The sequence below is a fragment of the Hyla sarda genome, chromosome 2 (assembly GCF_029499605.1).
Source record: "Hyla sarda isolate aHylSar1 chromosome 2, aHylSar1.hap1, whole genome shotgun sequence".
Taxonomy (NCBI): domain Eukaryota; kingdom Metazoa; phylum Chordata; class Amphibia; order Anura; family Hylidae; genus Hyla; species Hyla sarda.
This window is the reverse complement of record NC_079190.1, coordinates 122404104-122419187: the sequence shown is the minus strand read 5'-3', so window position 1 is coordinate 122419187 and position 15084 is coordinate 122404104. Positions and strand designations below refer to the sequence as shown.

At 44.7% G+C, this 15084-nt stretch overlaps 1 long non-coding RNA gene across 1 annotated transcript in view; it reads right to left on the bottom strand.

Moving 5' to 3' along the window:
• LOC130357722 (uncharacterized) overlaps window positions 1–15084 on the bottom strand; it is a 41484-nt gene that overhangs the window by 14392 nt on the left and 12008 nt on the right. The window contains exon 2 of the long non-coding RNA XR_008889231.1: window positions 10731–10915. This is a non-coding gene — a long non-coding RNA (uncharacterized LOC130357722). The remainder of the gene's footprint in view (window positions 1–10730; window positions 10916–15084) is intronic.

Sequence of the window (15084 nt, the reverse complement as noted above, 5' to 3'; positions counted from 1 at the left end):
AGGCTGGTTGGGCACAAAAAGCATCATTCTTCAGTTTGTATTTGAAAAGCTAAGAGGAAATGACACTGGTTTTCCAGTATCTGTATATGCAGCCAAGTACACATTCTGCTCTACGAAATATCTGATATTCGAAGGAATCAGCGGCATTACCATAAATGCTGCAGAGGTCAATGGGGACTGAGGGGAGACAGAAGACCCCCTGTAACACAAGAAGACACTAGCATTTTAACCCCTTAAGGACCACGGGTTTTTCCGTTTTTGCACTTTCGTTTTTTCCTCCTCACCTTTTAAAAATCATAACCCTTTCAATTTTGCACCTAAAAATCCATATGATGGCTTGTTTTTTGTGCGACCAATTCTACTTTGCAGTGACATCAGTCATTTTACCCAAAAATCTACGACGAAATGGAAAAAAAAATCATTGTGCGACGAAATTGAAGAAAAAATAGCCATTTTGTAACTTTTGGGGGCTTCCGTTTCTACGCATTTTTCATTTCTAAATTTTTCGGTAAAAATGACACCTTATCATTATTCTGTAGGTCCATACGGTTAAAATGATACCCTACTCATATCGGTTTGATTTTGTCGGACTTCTGTCAAAAATCATAACTACATGCAGAAAAATGTATACGTTTAAAATTGTCATCTTCTGACCCCTATAACTTTTTTATTTTTCCGTGTATGGGGCGGTATGAGGGCTAATTTTTTGCGCCGTGATCTGAAGTTTTTATCGGTACCATTTTTGTATTGATTGGACATTTTGTATTGATTGGACGTTATTTTGGACTTTGGAATTTTTTGCGCGTACGCCATTGACCGTGCAGTTTAATTATTGATTTAATATTTTTATAGTTCGGACATTTACGCACGCGGCGATACCACATATGTTTATTTTTATTTACATGGTGTTTTTTTTATGGGAAAAGGGGGGTGATTTGAACTTTTATTAGGGAAAGGGTTAAATCACATTTATTAACTTTTTTTACACTTTTTTTTGCAGTGTTATAGCTCCATAGGGACCTATAACACTGCACACACTGATTGCCAGCACTGTTCACTGCAAAGCCATAGCTTTGCAATTACCAGCGTTATCGGCGGTTGATTGCTCAAGCCTATTAGCCCCGCGCTATTAGCCCCAGGTCCCGGCATCAGATACATGCCGGGACCGACCCGATATGACGCGGGGTCACCGCGTGACCCCGCATTATATCGCGGGAGCTGGCCAAGGACGTAAATATACGTCCTTGGTCGTTATGGGGACACATAGTGGGTATTTTCAAGTTAGATCTCTGCAAAGAATTGTTCCTTCAGAAATACACAGTGCTTTGTAATATGGTCAGCAAGGGCTCTCACTACCATTAAAGGGGTACTCCGTCCCTAGACATCTCATCCCCTTATAAGATGTCTGATTGCAGAGGTCCCGCCGCTGGGACCCCCGCGATCTTTGTGCAATACCCGACATTCGTTTAGAACGCTTGAAGTGGGCAGCAGGGGTCATGAAGTCACTGTCACACCCCTCGTGATGTCATGCCACGCCCCCTCAATGCAAGTCTATGGGAGGGGGCGTGGCGGCTGCCACCCCCTTTCCCATAGACTTGCATTGAGGGGGCGTGATGTGATGTCACGAGGGCCATGGCAGTGACGTCACGACCCCCGCCGCCTGCTCCAAGCATTTGGAACAAAATGTTCCGAACACTGGGGCAGCAGAGTACCCCTTTAATGCCTGTACACATGAAAGCTTTGTCTATTGTGATAAATACCCTTTATGAGTATGATTACCTCTAAGATATCCCCTTAGAGGGGGTATCTTAGTAACAAAGAGAAGTATATATTGAAATTAACTTTGAAACAATTAATGTTACGACCTATTACACGACCTATACATCAGCTGAACAGGCCGATATTACCCTGTGTAATAGGCTTAGTCTATCATGTTTTTGGTCATCCAACAAGGTATCAGGTTTTTTTTTACTAAATCTTTCAACAAATGTCTGCAAAAGTGGACACATTTTTAGAAAGACACAGTGGACACTTTTTTTTTTGCTATAGGTAGCTAGCCAAATAAGAGAATCCATTAAACTGACACAAACAATAGACACAATTTTATCTACCACCCTATATTTGCTTAGAAATATCAGAGTTTTCAGGATTTTTTTTTTTCATCAGCTTTTGGGTGATAACTAGGGATGAGCGAATCGAATCTGACAAATCCAAATTCCTTATGAATTTCAGGAAAAATTTGATTTGCAACGAATGCGAATATCACCACAATTTTATTGCGCGAATCGCTTCAGTAAACTCCATTTAGTGCGGTCCAGGCTCCAGGGCATCTAAAATTGCAGATCCAAATGTGAGGACATGGGGCAAGGAATCCCGGGAAGGCGGGAACAAGTTTAGGTGGGATGACTCTGACTCACAGCCAGCATGCAGCAGCATGCAGCCTATCTGCAGCCAGACACCCCTGTGATGTCACAGCCCTATGTAATAGGCAGCCAGATTGCGGCCAGTCACTTCAGCCTTTCATTGCAGAAAGATAGATAAGGACAGACAGCGCTGTGTGTGTTGGCCAGAAAAGCATTTTTCCAGCAGCAATTCACCTCCCAGTCACATCAGCGTTCTGTTGCACAGAGAGAGGTACAGAGAGCAGTGTTTGTTGCACAGAAAAACATTCTTACAGCGGCGATTCACCTCCCAGTCACTACAGTCACTACAGTGTTCTATTACAGAGAGGGACAGAGAGCAGTGTGTTGCACAGAACAGCAGCGATTCAGCTCAAGCACTGATAGGGAAGTGAGTGAGATTGAGACAGAGAGGGCAATTTTGTGTGTAGTACACAGAGACTGTGTGCTGCAGCACTGGTGTGTACTGCTGGTGTTGTACACAAATCCTTTTTTAAGTGTACTGGAGCGCATTGTCCTCCCCTCATAAATGCATACCACATACGTACATCTAAGTGGTGTACTATTTTGTTCCTGTTAAAGTATCAAGGGCCTAGATACTGTGAAAGGCCAGGCAAGAGTACACACCAGCTGGTGTTGTAGACAAATACCTGTTTTAAGCATACTGGAGTGCCTTGAACTCCCCTCATAAGTGCATACCACATACTTACATCTAAGTGGTGTACCATTTAGTTCCTTTTAGTTAAAGTATTAAGGGCCTAGTTCAATGCAAGGCCAGCCAAAAGTACACACCTGCTGGTTTTGTAATTTTAAGCTTACTGGAGCGTATTGTCCTCCACTCATATACGCACTAAGTATGTCAGGCAGAGAAGTGCCAGGACGTGCACAGAGGAGTGGCAGAGGCCTAAATTCATCAAGCAGAGGTTGCAGCAGACTAGGGGCGAGTGGCAGCAGGAGTCATAGCAAGATGCCTGAGCTTCCGGTATCAGCTAGCGGTCGTGTCTCGTCCAGCAACCCATATGCCGTCATCGATTGGTTAAAACAGTCATCCACTTCATTCTAAGTGACATCTGATACCCCCAGTCAACAGTCGGTGGGTTCCTCAGACACAACTCTTAGTTGGCATGGCCCGGGAGCAGTGCCTGTCCTCCCATTGCCTCTGTCCTATGCTGTTCCCTCCACCACAGAAGTATCTTATGCTGTGGCTTCAGCTCCACTATTCCGTTAGGACGATCTAATAGAGGACAGTCAGCAGCTATATTTGCCACTTCCTCCAGAGTGGCGTTGGAGGTGGTGTTGCAAGCATTCAGGCTCCTGAAGCAGACACTTTTGAGGACATAAGTGATGTGCAGACACAACTCTATAATGATAAAGCCGATCGCACTTGGGAGCCGGGTGCAGAAGGGGCTTCATCATCATCAGGAGAAGAGAGTTGCAGGTTGCCCGTGAGGCAGCAGCTGAGCCAGCAAGGTGGTAGCATGGTTGGCAGTCAACATGGTGGCAGAAGTGGAAAGTCTGGAGCCAAACGTGCCCGGGGGAGACCACCTGCTTTGCGGCAGCCTACCTTCCCAGGAGGTAGTGAAACAGGGCTTTCTGGAGTTGGTGGCAGTAGCAGTCAATCAGTGCGGACTGTTGGTGGGAAAATCGGCTACTTAGAGGTGTGGCAGTTTTTCATCAAGCATCCAGAGGAGGTTAACACATGCAAGATGTATCGGCAGAAGGTGAAGCGTGGCCAGGGTCCCAATGTTGGCGCAACAGCCCTGCATCAACATATGCAGTGCCACCATAAAGTGGCCTGGGAGAACCGTGGCTCCGATGTGGTGGTCCAGCCTGCTGCATCACCCATTGGCACTGCTCCCGGTTTCAGCCAGCCAAGGCTCCACCACCTCAGCCGAAGGGAGCTGAGTGTCATACCCATCTTCTGTCGCTCCAGATGCTCTTGCTCCTCCTACTTCGAGTCAGTCATTCCACCAGCAATCCATCGGCAAAGCCATGTCCAAGAGACAACAGTATGCGCCCACTCATCCAATGGCGCAGAAGCTGAATGTGCTCCTGTCCAAGCTGCTAGTTCTGCAGTCCTTCCCTTTTCAAGTGGTGGACTCTACACCTTTATGAGAACTGATGCCTTGTGCCGAGTCGAGGTGTAGAGTCCCAAGCCATCATTTTTTTTGGCGAAGAAAGCAGTACTAGCCCTGCACGACTTTATGGAACAGAAAGTGGGCCAATCCTTGAGCCAGTCGGTGTGTACCAAAGTGCACAACAGCACCGACATGTGGAGCTGTAACTACGGTCAGGGACAATACAGGATACCATGTGTGCAGGGCACGGTGGTGTCATGCTGTTCTTCACATGGTTTGCCTTGGCGAACGGAGTCACACTGGAGGAACTGCTAAAAGTCATTCATCAAGAAATTGAATCATGGCTTACTCCACGAAAACTGGAAATGGGAACCATGGTGACCGACAACGGGAAGAACATCTTGTCTCCCCTGAGACATGGAAGCCAGAGACATGCGCCCTGCATGGCACATGTGTTCAATCTGGTTGTCAAGCGGTTCCTGAAGTGTTCCCCCCATCTGCAAGACATCCTAACAATGGGAAGGAAACTTTGTTACTTCAGCCACTCGTACACCGCAAAGCACACCCTCCTTGAGCTGCAGCGTCAGAATGGTATCACCCAACATAGTCTGTTTTGCGACGTTTCCACACGTTGGAATTCCAACCTCCATATGTTTGACCGACTATACAAACAGAGAAAAGCCATCATCGATTTCTTGATGAGCCAAGCGGATAGGGGGTCTCCCAGGGCTCGAGTCCTGCAGGAACGCACAGGAATGGCGTTACTTTGCTTTTTCTAGAGGAGGAACGCCGTCCCTGTTAAATTGGTCCTGCAGGACAGATCTCTGAATTATTCTTACCCTCCCTCTCTCTGTTGGGGGCGGAGCTTAGCTTTGGAGGTGAGGAGAGATCATGGTTGAAGGACCTGTGTGATGCTGTGGAGGAGGTGGGGCTGAGCTGGAGGAGAGCTCACATGTCACTCCAGAAAGGTAATTACATGATAAGAGATTTGTTACAGTGTGTCACCACAGTAGTAGGGTAATTACATGAGGAGATTTGTTACAGTGTGTCACCCCATTAGTAAGGAGATTACATGAGGAGGAGGTTTGTTACAGTGTGTCACCCCAGTGGTAAGGTGATTACATGAAGAGGAGGTTTGTTACAGTGTGTCACCCCAGTAGTAAGGTGATTACATGAGGAGGAGGTTTGTTACAGTGTGTAACCCCAGTAGTAAGGTGATTACATAAGGAGGAGGTTTGTTACAATGTGTCTCCCCAGTAGTAAGGAGATTACATGAGGAGGAGGTTTGTTACAGTGTGTCACCCCAGTAGTAAGGAGATTACATGAGGAGGAGGTTTTTTACAGTGTGTCACCCCAGTAGCAAGGTAATTACATGAGGAGGAGGTTTTTTACAGTGTGTCACCCCAGTAGTAAGGAGATTACATGAGGAGGAGGTTTGTTACAGTGTGTTACCCCAGTAGTAACGAGATTACATGAGAAGGAGGTTTGTTACAGTGTGTCACCCCCAGTAGTAAGTTGATTACATGAGGAGGAGGTTTAAAAAGTTATAGGTGTCAGAATACAATTTGCTGCAAAGTAAACATATACATGCAGGGAATGGACTAAAACGTAGTCACTAGTTGACTACGTTGAGGCCATTAAAGTGAAATAGACCACTGCCAGAACACCACAGTATGTGTTGGCAACCCTTTTTGTATGTTCTAAGCGTAAATTGAAATGGTAATGTGAACAGCCCCCTAGTAGGATAACACAGAGGTTTAACCTGTTATTTTAAAAAAAAAAAAAAGGTGTGTATACAGTTAATTTCTGTGACTGAGCAATGAGTTTTGACCTTGTCACTAAACTCTTATAAATCGTAGGCAGCTGTGTGCCTGCGGCCTGTAAGAAGCCTGGAACTGTGCAAGATGTCAAGTTTTAGCATGGACATTCTTGTTTTTTTTTTGTTTTTTTTCGCAAACTGGGGGGGGGGGGTGGTATTAGAAATCTTGGGTGAGTTCCCACACTTTTATTTCCAGGACTTGACCCCTGGGTACTCCCCTGTGTACCTTCAATGTCAACCAGTGGCAGCTCATACGTGAGACCTGCCGTTTGCTCAGGTCCTTTGAGGAAGCCACATTATTAGTTAGTCGCCAGGATTACGGGATGGCAACAAAGAAGCAGAGAAATAATCGGCAACTCACCGCGGCCAGCTGAGTAAATCTTCTTTTCTTTCATACTCACAAATGTATCATATGGGAAGAGGGTAGTGGGGGGACACAGGATGGCGACCAAGCTCCGTTTCGCACGATGGTCGTGCTTCCTCCGGCCATATTAACCAAACCTTAGACTGTGACTATATACAGGTAGGTGAAGGTGTGCTTCCAATCATTCCCCTGAATCCGGGTCATGTGACCCGGTGACCTGGGAAGGAGGGGGAGGTACCTTTCTATCTAGAAGCAAGCTGCCAAATCAGTTCGGTCGTTTAACCCCAAAACTCGACGGGAGTTTTGGGGTTAAATGACCAAACTGATTTGGCAGCTTGCTTCTAGATAGAAAGGTACCTCCCCCTCCTTCCCAGGTCATCGGGTCACATGACCCGGATTCAGGGGAATGATTGGAAGCACACCTTCACCTACCTGTATATAGTCACAGTCTAAGGTTTGGTTAACATGGCCGGAGGAAGCACGACCATCGTGCGAAACGGAGCTTGGTCGCCATCCTGTGTCCCCCCACTACCCTCTTCCTATATGATACATTTGTGAGTATGAAATAAAAGAAGATTTACTCAGCTGGCCGCGGTGAGTTGCCGATTATTTCTCTGCTTCTTTGTTGCGATTCCATGCACTATTGCTAGTCAGAGCACCACCTCCAGCATTTCCAGTCTCAGTCTGCCATTTCATCACCGTTCTGCACCTAAGGGGAAGTAGTGCCGTGCTGGCTATCTATGAACTAGGATTACGGGATGAACAACGTCATTCCCCTGCTTCATTTACTACAACATGTGTCGGAAATGATGACTGATCAGGGCAATGGAGACGTGGTGCCTACATCTCACGGCCACATGAGCCCTGTGGAGGCTGAACTGGAGTAGGAGGAGGGGAGGGGCACAATGGAGTACAATTTAGGTTTTGCAAGATGGGCAGTTTTTCTAGTCATCTGACAGGAGAGGAGGAGCAGGAGCAGCTAGAGGAGCTAGAGGGTCATGAGGAAGGCGAGACTGAGGACACAGACTCACCGTGGCAGTATGCAGTGGAGATGGAGCCCCTCCAAGTGACTTGCACAAATGACACGATGCATGCTCAATTGCTTGCGTAGTGACCGCCGAATTGTCACCATTCGGCAGCGGGATGATTTCTGGCTCTCCACCTTATTGGACCCTCACTACCGGCACAAAATGGGGGCCTTTTTTACACCCACTGAGAGGGAGGACAAACTGACCTACTACAGAGAGATCCTACGTAGACAGTTGGCCGATGCCTATCGGGCACAATCGTCCATCCTCTCGCAGGTCTGACTCGGGGGGCCCTCTGCGCTCACCTTCCACTGCCATGGCTGCTGGGGAGGGGTGGGGTGGCAGGAGCAGTACCAGCTCCATCAGCAGCGGCCTGAGTCTACAGTCGCTGATGAGTAGCTTTCTTCACCCGCATGGTGAAGCAACTCATCAGCAGCAGGTAGACCTGGAGCTGAACCAGCAGGTGATGGCATACCTTGACATGCCCATGCCAACACACCTTGAAGATCCGCTGGACTTCTGGGCAGCCAAACTTGATTTGTGGCCGCAACTAGCAGAGTTTGCCCTGGAAAAGCTGTCCTGCCCGGCCAGTAGTGTGCCATCACAGCGGGTGTTTAGTGCGGCAGGGGTCATAGTCACCTCAAGGAGAACTCGTCTGTCCACGAAAAATGTGGAGAGACTAACCTATGTGAAGAGGAATCGGGTATGGATCAGCCAGGATTTCCACTCACCAATGCCTGATGTATCAGAGTAGATTGACCATGGTGCCACACAAACACTTCACAAATATGGATAGTGCAAAATATATTTAAGGTGCTGCTCCTCAGTTACAGACATTCCTCCACATCAGACCACAAGTATTGAGGATATGCATTAGCTAACGTAACTTTTCTTAGGATAAAATATATGTACCCCAAATTTTTTTCAAATCAGACAAAAGGAAAGGTGTGCAAAAAACAAGATGTGCCACCTACACCACCAAGTATTGATGTGGTGCAAAGACCTCTAAAAGGTGGAAGGGAACAACGTATGGTCCAATGTAACCAATGCGGGGTAAAAACTTCCACTGTAAGGCCCTACTCTCGCATTATTAAATCCCTTCTTGACATGTGTTACTCACCCTAAAAATGGCAGCCCCACACAGGAACCTCTTACTATTTACACCTACAAACACATTTCACAGGGTTTTTAGGTGGAAATAGGGAGAGTTTCCTGTGTGGGGCCACCCTTTTTAGGGTGAGTAACACTTGCCAAGAAGGGAATTAATAAGTCGAGAGTAGGGCCTTATTGGGGAATTTTTTTTACCCCACCTGCTACAATGGACAATACGTTGTTCCCTTCCACCATTTCGCGGAAAGTGTTACTCGTCTTAAAAAGGCAGCCCCACACCGGAACCAATCCCTATTTCGACCTAAAAACCCTGGGAAATGGCAGTGTTTGCCGGTGGAAATAGGGAGAAGTTGCTGTGTGGGGCCGCCCTTTTTAGGGTAAGTAACACTTGCCAAGAAGGGAATTAATAATGCGAGAGAAGGGCCTCATAGGGGAAGTTTTTACCCCCACCAGTTACATTGAACCATACATTGTTCCCTTCCACCTTTTAAAGGCCCTTGCATCACATCAATACTTGGTGTTGTACGTGGCACATGGTGTTTTTGCACACCTTTCCTTTTGTTTGATATCAAAAAATTTTGGGGTACATATATTTTATCCTTAGAATATTTTTGAAGTTTTACATAATGCATATCCTCAAAACTTACTTGTGCACACTAACACTTTTACTAAAGAGACCCTTTTCTTCTGCCTACTTGCCTCAGCTACTATTCGGATCCTGCCACAAGCCTGATGCCACACATCTGATGCCAAGTTCTCCTTTTTTCACCCACCTTCATCAACGGACTATGGTATTGCCACCCACCGCCCCACTATGTCACTGGGTCACTTTCAGGACTCCTGATGCTGCCAGCTCCAGGCTGTCTCACACTGCCACCATATGTTCTCCTCATGCTGATGCCAGCTCCAGGCTGTCTCATTCTGCCACCATATGTTCTCCTCATGCTGTCGCCATCTCTAGCCTGTCTCATTCTACTATATGGTCTCCTCATTCTTCCGCCATCTCCAGGCTGTCATTTAGCCACTATATTGTCTCCTCATGCTGCCGCCAACTCCACACTGTGTCATTCAGCCACTATATGGTCTCCTCATTCTGCCGCCAACACTAGGCTGTGTCATTCAGCCACTAAACGGTCTCCTCATGCTGCCGCCACCTCCACGCTGTGTCATTCAGCCACTATATTGTCTCCTCATGCTGCCGCCATCTCCACGCTGTGCCATTCAGGCACTATATGGTCTCCTCATGCTGCTGCCACCTCCAGGCTGTGTCATTCAGCCACTATTTGGTCTTCTCATACTGATGCCACCTCCAGGCTCTGTCATTGTGCCACTCTGCGACAGTGATTCTAATAGCAACACCTCCAATCTGCATGTCATACTGAATAACAGTATTATTTCACTAACCCAGCACACACCCTGCAACTATATGGCTACCTCCAGGCTGTGTCATTTAGCCACTATATGGTCTCCTTATGCTGCCGCCAACTCCACACTGTGTCATTCAGCCACTATATGGTCTCCTCATGCTGCCGCCAACCCCTGGCTGTGTCTTTCAGCCACTAAATGGTCTCCTCATGCTGCCGCCACCTCCATGCTGTATCATTCAGCCACTATATGGTCTCCTCATGCTGCCGCCAACCCCTGGCTGTGTCTTTCAGCCACTAAATGGTCTCCTCATGCTGCCGCCACCTCCATGCTGTGTCATGCAGCCACTATATTGTCTCCTGTAGGCCATAAATAGCCATTTTTAATAGCGATTTGCCGCAAATAAATTCAGACCGAAAACATTTTTGGGGAAAATTCTGCAAATCGGCCCAATCAAATTTAAAAAAAATTTGCTCATCTCTAGTGATAATATTACTTCAGCAAATCCCCTCTACCCACTGCAGCATAGTGACATTCCTCTCAAAATCCATCCTCCCGTGTTGTTACCTGCTATGGAGCAATGAAGATGTTTGCTGGTTAAACGTTACCGTCTGTTTCTTCTCAGTGAGTCTTTGTATGTCTACTAATGTATGGACTGGCACCAAGGTCAGATAACCTATTTAAGCTGTGGTCCATTGCCCAGGGATTCCATCCTGAGAAAGTGGCGATGTGGTGCCGACATCAGTTGCCTCCTGTGTATGAAAGTAAAATATAAAGACTTGCACTCACTACACCTCTTTCAGTTGTGGGTCCTGTGCATGAAAATGGGTCAAAGCAGCAAATGGAGGTAACAAAAGCATATTACACAGTGTTATAATATAGCATCATGGGCTCAAAGGCTGAATAAAAAAAATATCCTGGAATACCCATTTAAGACAGATAAAAATGGAAAACAACACATCTAATTTTTGCTGTGCAAAATAGTGCAGGGATCTACAGTATCTATTCCAGAAAAAAAAAAAAAAGTTGAAACGTGACAAAAACATAACTGTGCACAAAAGTCTCCCTTCTCTCTTTCCACTGTAAACTGTAAAGCATTATGAGAAACAAGCCTTACATTCAGGCTTATTTCACATAGGTCAGAACATTTCCTCTGCATGTCTCACTACAGACCCGCAGTGACATCCGCAGCAGTGTCCGCACATGGAAGCATGTCATTCCTGCATTCATGTGAACTATATCTGGGTTGAACTGCTATTTAAATGTTTCTTCAGTTTCATTGATTTTTTTTTTTATGATGGAAGAACAAGAGATGGTAACATTGTATTTCAAGAGAAACCCACATTTCAGTTTACCAGGGAAGCAGAGATACATTTTGATAGTAAAGCTCAGAACAGCTTTTGGTTTTACTTGATTAAGTAAATTGATTTTTGAAGATTCACTGAATCCTCATCATCTTTTTTTCCATTAACTTTTTATTCATCTTTTTACGTTTCTGAAATTTCACAAAGATAAATGTACAATAAAGTTTGCAACAATAGCGTCGTACTGTGTATTTAAAGGGGATTTCCAGGACTTTAAAATTGATGGCCTATTGTTATGTTTTACACTTGTTGTGCCTGGCACTGCAGCTCAGTCCCATTTACTGGAGCTGCAGTACCATTCAGAGACATGCAGCATTAGTCAGGATCCTTGCTGGAGAACCATGGACTCTTCAATCAGCCCCACCAATCTTATATTGATGGCCTATAAACAGGTCAATAACATATTGTAAAAGACCCAGAAAAGCCCTTTAAAGGGAACCTGTTATCATATTTTACTCTATATAACTGTGGGCAACAGGTTATAGAAGGTAAAGTCAGCTTGCTTACCATATCTAGAAGTCTTCAGGGCAGTGATCCTGTCTGTAAATTAGGAGCCAGTAGTTTCTGGGGCGTTCTTTTTCTTGAGATAGTCACTGTGGCTCTGGGTTGTATTCATGCCTACTTTGACATGACTGACAGTCAGGGCACTGCTGACGTCACGGCTCTGCTCCTTTAAGCTTCGCTAGTCCAGAAGAAGCTTAATTCACAGGGATACCGCTGCTTTTAGGACTAAGCAAGATTTTAGTACAGATCGGTGACATCAGTGGTGCCCAGGCTGTCAATCATACCAGAGTAGGCGTGAATACAGTGCCTACCTCAAGAAGAGGAACACCCAGACATCCAGACATGGTAATCAAGATTATTTTACCCTATATAACCTGTTGCCAATTGTTATATAGGGTAAAATCTGATACTGTGATCATTAAACTAGTAGTTGTTACATGACACTGGCATACCTCCAAGTGTCCCTCTTTGACCCAAGCCTCCTTGTCCCTCTTTGTTCCTTAAAGAGTACTTGTTACCAAACTAAACTTTTAATATATTGTTCCTTATGTTATTATAAGACACTTTGCTATTTACTTGCAGTTAAAATTCTCAACTTTTATATGTTTTTAATGTAACTGAAAAAACGGCCACTAGGTGGCTCTGTTCTATTCCCTGCCGCAAGTCAAACAGTTAGTTTGGTCTCCACCCAGACTTGCAGAAGTCCAAACTCAGGAAGTGCATGCTGGGCATGGTGGGACAAAGCTCTTGCAGGCTTCAGTGATGTTGTGCCGGCTGGGGATCACCCACTTTCTCCTGCCGGGAGCTCAGACAATGTGAGCAAAGGGGAAAGGTATGATACACAGCTTTGTAGAGCTCGGAATTTTTTTTTTAGGACAGGAGGGGTGTTAGGAGTAGTTAGGGAATATAATCCCTAAGGAGTAAGTTTAGAAAATATGGTTTGATGATGGGTACTCTTTAAATGTCTTTCTTTTTGACCTGGGAAATAGATTTGCATTAATAAACTTTCAACAATGCCATAAGCTTAGTCTGTATATTTGACTCAGACTTGCATATTATTCCATCATCTGGTGCAATTAAGATGTTAAAAACGGTTCTATTCAGATTAAGTGATAATATTTAAACTAAAATAAAGTATTCATGCATATAGGAATGCACTTAAAAATGGAACATTTTTGCATAATTTTTCCATAAGTGTTCCTCTTTGGCCATTCAAAAAGGTGAGAGGTATGTATCGAATCTAAATCCTACTCACTTTACCTATCCCTTAGTATTAGATAGGAAGTCATAATCAATTATGTAATAGATTTGGAATGCAATAAATGACATTTTTAATGATTTTTTAGCACTGGAACTGGAACCTGGCATTCTTTTTTGTTTAAAGTTGTTTCCAGACAGTTATGGTATAATAGAAGTTATTTTCTAGGTGAGAAGAATATGTAAAAAGTTTTATGCCAAGAATTATACGATAATTTCCCTGCATCGATGTATGGAAGGTATTGTTCATATTGTCTAGTATCAAAAACTACCTTTTGTCTGCTTCCAGAGAACAAATAATGAAATAAAGTCATCATATTAAGGAGCATTACATTATTCACTAATCACTAGAAGAAGCTTTGTCTAAAATCAATAAATTAAACCATAAAATGTATCCTCCAAACAAGAATACACAGGAGCAGAGAAACCAGAAATGGAGCATCTCGTATGTCACCTCAGCAGGTGGATAAGATTGGGAAACTCTCATCCACTTACCTACTTCTGTGTTTTGCATGGATTTTGCTTGTGCAAAACCTCTGGTAAAATCCACAGTATTTCCACAATGTGTGAAATTACCCTTAAAGGTGTACTCAGGCCCTGAGACATCTTATCCCCTATGCATTCTAACCCACCTGTTTGAGCTGCACTCCGTGGTGCCAGATCACAAACAGCCGCCACCCCCCGCCCCCGCTATGCAAGTCACACAGGGGCGGAGTTGTGACATCACGATACTCCGGCCCCGTGGTCGCCACCCGGCTGTTTGCGAGCTGGCACTGTGGCATGCAGCTCAAGCAGGTGGGTGGTGAATACCAGATTGCGGGGGTCCCCAGCGACGGGACCCCCGCGGTGAGACTTCTTATCCCCTATCCAACTTATCCCCTATCCCTATACAACTTTTTTTCCTGCCATCCACATTATGTACTATACAAAATGCGGCACACTTTCTGCTCTTGATAAGGAAACCCATGTATGTTACTACTAGTGTATTTATAACGTGATTACTAGGATATCTAAGGAAGCTGTCAGTGGAGCAGGACAGAGCATCATTTGAAGACAAATGATCTGCAAGTTCTTTAGGGAACAATCTCTGCAAGGGCCCGGCAGTTGGCATTTAGGAACCAATCTCTGCACTTTTTTTTAATAATAAATGTATCATATTTTGCAGCATTTTAATAGCAATATTAGACTGGATATTTTTTCTAAACACTGTATACATTCTATCCACTATACACTAACATAGGAACCTAACTAGAAGACAGTAGCCCTGATATTCTAAGAGTGGAGTGGAGTTTTCTTTGTGGGTTTTAATTCCCTACAATTTTTTTTCCACTATATTTACTAAGATTTCTCTACATTTTGCTCTTTTCCCTACATTTTTCCCCTTTTATTTTTTTTTTCTTTCTTACCCCAGATCTGATCTGTAGGGTTTTCTTCAGCTCAAATCTACTACATTTTCTGTGGAAACCTTAGTAAATATGTTTATATGTTAAATATGGCTCTTTCCCAACGGCAATGCCCCTTTTTTGGGTTCTCTCAGTAATATGGAGAGTTGGTCAAGTTTTTTCAATTCTGGTGCAAATTCTGGCGCACAACCCAACAAAACAGGTCAGGCTTACAATAGTAAATCAAAGTCAGTGTCTATCTCTTGCTTACATGTTCTTTTAGGTTGGATAGGGTACACATCGTTTCTCTTCACTAGTTCTTGTCTGGTTCTATTCTCAACATTGTTGAGCTACCTACCACTTCTATTTTCAAAGTACTGTTGTGCTCACATTGTTGTGCTGGCTCAAACACTT